Below are 6,013 nucleotides of genomic sequence, written 5' to 3' on the forward strand. Positions count from 1 at the left end.
AGCCCAGCCTCTTTTTGTCCTTGGACCTCTTGGATGGGGGCAACCACCAGCCCCGTATGTTTCCCCCGGATTCCAGGTGCCCAGGCCGAGTGCTCAGGGGGACCCTCCCGGGGCTGCCAGCCGCCCACCGACTCAAAGGACCAGCCCCCCCCGAGAGGAAGTGCCACAGCATCTCGCGCCTCCCGGGAGCACCTTCCTCCTCCACCCCTCAGTCCTTCCCACCTGTGTCACGTCAGCAAGCGCCCTCCGTGTTGTAGCGTGGGTTGGAGTGACCTCTCTTTTAAGAATGAGTAACAACATTCCATGGTCTATGAACCACATATTTTTTCTTTACTCATCCATCCGTGGACGGATCCTCGGTTGCTTCCACCTCTTGGCTGTTGTGAAAGAAGCTGCTGTGATCTGGAGCGCAGACCTCTCTCTGAGACCTGTTTCCAACACTGTGGGCGTCGGGACCTCGAGTGGGGGTTGCGCTGAGGGCTGGAAAGCTCGATTTGGTCCCCGCCTTTGTAAGCCCCTGGGTGGGTGGAGTAGCGCCTCACTCTACAATGGCCATCGGTGTTTATTTTTGGTTTTTCAGGATCTTTGCAAAATGACATGGAAAAGGGTTGACCACTCTAGAAATCCTCTGCAGGTGTGTGTCATAAAAGAAAGGTGTCCGTGGAGCCCATATTGCCTGGGAGATAGGTGGGCTGGGATGTCTGTACAGAGACACATCTGGGTGGGGGATAACCAGAGGCTCTCTGCAGGCCTAGATGAGATGAGCCTGTGCGCGCACACACACACGTGTGTGTATGGGAAGCATGTGCTTGTGCATTGCACACATGGACAGAGCTCATCTGTAAACCCCAGGAATTTCCCCTGAGGCTCCTGCAGTATACAAGGCCCCTCCTCGGCCTCCCTCGAAGGGCAGGCCCCCCAGGAAGGTCATGGAACACAGGAGGTCCCTGAGGCCAGCCGGGCCCTCCTCAGCCCAGGAACGGGAGGTGCCCGCTGTGTGAAGCGGCAGGCATGTTAAGAGGGAATCGTGGTTGCCATGGTCCTTACCTAAAGCAAGGCCTTGACCTTCCCCTTCCCCTGAGCGGACCTAGAACAAAGATTTGATTTCACTGGAAAGCAAAAGCCTCCCTCCTGGACGGGCCTCCTGGCGGGATGCAGGAGGAGCTGGAGCGACTCCTGCCAGGAGCCATGCACTTGTGAGTCAAGGTTACCCCACCCCCACCCCCCCACCCTGCACGTGAGCCACACAGCAGCCCATGTGAGTCTCAAGCGCCTGCCGTGTGACTCGCTCCTTCTCATGTGGTGTCACCGGGCAGTTAGAGCCCTTCGCACTGAGGTCACTGTGTGTGTGCACGTGGGCGTGTGTGTTCTGGGCTCTGTGAAGGCAATCAGGTGTGGGAATGAATGACACTGGAATATATCTTTCTGGGGTACCAGGGGCCCATTTCCATGGCAACGCACAGAAAAAGCCTGGGAATCAGTGCAGTGCTGCCAGATGTCACTGCCAGGCCAGCTGGTGAGAGTGGAGGAAGGAAAGATTCTGGCTTGGAGAGGCAGGCTGGGGGCAGGTTGATCTCGAAGCAAAGTTGCTCTTGGTTCTGCGGCCCGTGGCCAGCAAGCCCAGCCTCCCAGGACGGGCTGTGCCCAGGGCAAATGGCATCCCTGGCAATAGAGGTACCGGCTAGAGGTTCAGCAGGGGGGTGGGCTCTTGAGGGGACCATAGCAGAAATGGGGACAAGACGTAGCTCTCCAGTTTGGGGACAGGTCATGGTATCACCCAGTAAGTCCACCTAGAGCAGCTGGTTCTGAGGCTGTTGCGACAGCGACGTCCTCTCCTGTGGGAAAGACACAGCTCCGCGAGTTCACAGCTCAGGGACACTGACAGGCCGTGGCCTCCTGGCAGATGGGCACGCTGAGCATGCTCCCCCAATACTGACTCCCTGGACACCTGCTGATGAGGACCCACTGTGCGCATCGTACTGCGCTCTTGGGATACAGCAGCACAGGCAAGGTCCCTGTCCTCATAGCCCTGACCTAGGGTCAGAGGGTGCTAGGTATTGTTGTCAAAAATTCAGCAAGGTAAGGGGTAGAAGCAGGAAAGGATGGGGGGCCAGTGCAGGGATATATACAGAGACAGAGGATTCTCTCTAATAAGAAGACCTGAGAGTAGAGAGAGGCGAGGACAGAGAGCACCATGCAGATTTGTCAGCAGGCAGAGGATTCTGGGCAGAGCAAGCATAAAGGCCCTGGGGCAGAAGCCACTAAGCATGTTCAAAGAATTACAGATAGGCTGGGAATACAGGAACAGAGGGGCTGGTGGGACAAGGTAGGTCACAGAGGCACCAGCACCCAATTAGGTGGGCACTGTAGGTGCTGTAAGAACTTTGCTTTCATCCTGTTTTGAAAGGAGAGGCCACTGGGGATTTGATCAGAGAAGGACAGGATCTTGTGTTTTCAAAGGATCACTCTGGTTGTTATTTGGGGAATAAGTAGTGGAGAGGTGAGTTTAAGACAGAAGCAGACAAACCACTCCTCAGGCAGCGGCAACAATCCTACCGCAGGGGACGAGCGGCTGCTGGGCCTGGAGCAAGTGGATAGCAGTGAAACAAAGACAGAGATTCCGGGCAGACGTCAAAGCCTGGACAGACGTCAACGCCTGGACAGACGGGGCTTACTGGTAAATTGAATGTGGGATGTGGGAGAGAGGTTCAGGCTGACTCCAGGTTCATGGTCTGAGCAAATGGCAGTGGAGTTGCTGTGTCCTGAGAAGGGAAGCTACAGGGGAATATGACATTGGGTCTCCGGCAGGCGCGTTGGCCCACACCTGTAACCCCAACGGCTGGGGAGGCTGAGGCAGGAGGACAGCGAGGCGCTAAGGAACTCGGTGAGATCCTGTGTCTAAATAAAATACAAAATAGGGCTGGGGATGTGGCTCCGTGGTCGAGCGCCCCTGAGTTCAATCCCCAGTACCAAAAAAAAAAAAAAAAAAAAAAAAAAAAAAGTTGCTCTCCTATTTGGTCATTAAGATGTCAATTAGACATCTCTGTGGAAGTATCCAGCAAGAGAAGAACCCCCAGACAGGCCTTGCGGGGAGAGGCCCAGGATGGAGACGTGAGGTCAGGCGCCATCGAGGGGTTAACATCCTGGGGAGTCCGTGTGGGTGGAAGGAGATAGAGCCTTGGGCACGTTGGCACGGGGAGCGCAGGGCGGTGGGGAAAATAGGGAAGGAGACTGAGATGGCGATGGTAAGGAGTAAGGGAGGACCAGGAGGCGGAGTCCTTAAAGCCAGATGAAGGGAAGGTTCCAGAAAGGGAGATGACCACCTGTGACAAATGCCCTGGGGGTGGAGATGGGACCCTTGGATCCAGCCAGGGGAGCTCTGGACAGTCGAGGACAGGCCAGACAAGCCCAGGGGGCTTCCCTCAGCGTTTCCTTAGTGTGCTTATGTGAGGACAAGCGCAGAGCCCCGTTTCCCCAGCACACCGTGCCCAGGCCCCGGTTTCCCACAGTGCCTCGTCGGTGACTGGTTGTCACCCTGAGTCTGCAACACTGTCGTTCTCAATTACACGGGACCCAGGTTACAACCCACCTGCACTCCTCAGAGGGACTCATGATGGAAAAAAATAACTCCCTTGTAACAGGAGATCCACCATCTTAGCCATTCTCAGCTCACGGCCCCGTGATGCCGAGCACATCCACACTGCAGTGCCACCTGCCTGCAGAGCACCTTTGTCTTGCAGGACTCAAGCTCCACACCCTCCCCAGCCGGTGGGGGACACCATCCACATTCTGTCTACGGATCTGACGTGAGATACTGCATACAAGTGGAGTCCTGTTGTACTGGGTTTTGTCGATGTTGTTTCTGTCTTTTTGTGGCTGTCTGAGCTCACCTGGCTCCGTGTCTTCAAGGTTGGGCATGGCCAGTGTGTCCTTCCTCTTTAAGGCTGATAACGCTCCCCTGCGTGTGTAGCCACACTTTGTCCCCATCCACCAATGGGCGCTGTCCACCTCTTGGCCAGTGTGAATGAGGCTGCTGGGAACTTGGATGTGCACTTATCTCTTTAAGGCCCTGCTTTGAATTATTCTGGAAAAAAAATATTGGAAGTTGAGATCCGTATCCTGTCCCCCGTCAACATGGTGATGAATGAAACAGGGGTGATCCCCCCTTAGCAGGGACCATGGGCACTGGACGGGCAGCTCCAGCATCTGAGTGCCATATGACCTGGGTGTCGAGGAGGCACAGGTGGGAGGCTACTGCGGGAGCTGCAGGAGGGAAAGTGGAGGCGCGGCTTGTCCCTGGGCCGCGGGGAGGGCTGAACAGCAGACGCTGTGGTTCAGATCTGGACTGTCCCCCAAAGGATGGTGTGTTCGAATCTGGTGCCCTTCCAGGGGCACTATTTGGAGGTGGTGGACCTTTAAGAGGTGGGGCCTGGTGGGAGCCCGTCAGGTCACTGGGGCTGAGCACTAGGAGGCGATATTGGGACCCAGCCCCTTCCTGTCTTTCTCTGCTTCCTGGACACCATGAGGTCAACAGACCTCCTCTGCCTTGGGCTCCTACCACAGTGTCCTCTCACCACCTCAGGCCCAAGGTAGTGGAACCAAATGACCAGGGACTGAAACCTTTGAAACTCAAGTCAAACCACATCTTTCCTTCTTATGGTTGATTTTCTCAGGCATTTTGTTCCAGCCACAGAAAGCTGTTGCCCACCTTATAATGAAAGGGACCTAAACTCATGGTCCTAATGTACCCAGAGCAGATGGAATAAATGTTTTGGATCTACAGGAGCAAAACATTGGGGATGATGACGTCGGTATAACTGTCCTTTGCTGTATGTTTACCCTGAACTGGACACAGAAACACATTGGCTTCCAAATCCCCACAACAACCTTTTGAGGGAAATACAGCTGTTAGCCTCCCTGACAGATCAGGAAACCTAGATGGAGGAGGTGCCCCTCTGCCCAAGACAGCTGCTCGCAGAGGCTGCAGGGTCCAGCTGGCCCTGCCTGACTCTCAGGTCGCATACTCCTGACTCTCCACGGCTCCACCCCGGGACCTGAGCCTTTGCCTCCTCTGGCGAGCAGAGCTGAGCCAATCAGGCTGCCGTCCAAGGGGCAATGGGGGCCACGCCTGCACCCACAGCGCAGCGCCTGTGACCAGGCACCAGTGGATTTCAACACTCTGATTTCCCCATGCTCCTTTCCCAACATGTGACCGCTGGCCTGATGAGGGGGGGACAGGCGGGGGCTGTGGGCAAGCAGGCTGAGATGCAGATGTGGACAGGGCTCCCCTCTCACCTGGACTGCCACGGTCGCCACTTCACATTCCTCAGCGTCCGGTCTCGCCCTGGCCATCTGCACGCCACAGCTGGCCTGAGTCAGCTTCTAGAACTGAAAGGTGCTATGTCATGCCCAGGGTCACCATCTCTGTAGTCTGCCACTGGCCCTGGAATAAAAGCTGGGTCCCCTGCCCACTGGTCCCACCCCGTCTCTACGCAGACAGCACCACACACTGGTCCTGCCAAGCCGGCTGGCCTCTGTGGTCTTGGCCTCTCTAGCTCCAGGGTCCGTTCTTTGGAGGTTTCCACAGCCAGGTCAGCACACACCAGCTACCTCCTACCACGTAGCCTTTGAAAAACAATAATTGATATATTATTTTTTGGTTAAATATACACACATTAAATTCCCCAGTTTACCCTCTTTCAAGTGTCCACTTCAGTGGCATGAAGTGCAGGCACGATGCCATGTGGTTGTCACCCCTCTCATCTGCAGACGTCCCTTGCATCAGAGAGACTCCCTCCCACCCACGGGATCCCCGCTTCTGGTGACTTCTGCCCTACTTCTGCCCCGGATTTGACCACTGGGTGCCGTGTGCAGGAGGAATCACACGGCACCCGTTCTCCTGTGACTGGCGGACTTCACTAAATGGTGTCCTCCAGGGTCGTCCGTATTTACCCTGGGCCACACCTCCTTTTTTAAAGCCAAATATGATTTTACTGTAGGTGTGTGCCACGTT

At 55.7% G+C, this 6,013-nt stretch overlaps 1 long non-coding RNA gene across 3 annotated transcripts; it reads right to left on the minus strand.

Moving 5' to 3' along the window:
* Window positions 1–306: 306 nt before the first annotated feature.
* Window positions 307–5,788, minus strand: LOC143398974 (uncharacterized). 3 transcript variants are annotated; one of them, XR_013091385.2, is made up of 5 exons: window positions 5,511–5,788; window positions 5,296–5,388; window positions 3,891–4,084; window positions 1,048–1,087; window positions 307–583 (listed from the first exon to the last, which is right to left on the minus strand). It is a non-coding gene; the product is annotated as an uncharacterized LOC143398974 (long non-coding RNA). The 3 variants fall into 3 exon arrangements; XR_013091384.2 differs by having other exon boundaries at window positions 5,296–5,788; XR_013091386.1 differs by lacking the exons at window positions 307–583; window positions 1,048–1,087 and adding an exon at window positions 1,264–1,835 and having other exon boundaries at window positions 5,296–5,788.
* Between the last annotated feature and the right edge of the window lie 225 nt (window positions 5,789–6,013).

The sequence above is a fragment of the Callospermophilus lateralis genome, chromosome 5, assembly GCF_048772815.1.
Source record: "Callospermophilus lateralis isolate mCalLat2 chromosome 5, mCalLat2.hap1, whole genome shotgun sequence".
Classification (NCBI taxonomy): domain Eukaryota; kingdom Metazoa; phylum Chordata; class Mammalia; order Rodentia; family Sciuridae; genus Callospermophilus; species Callospermophilus lateralis.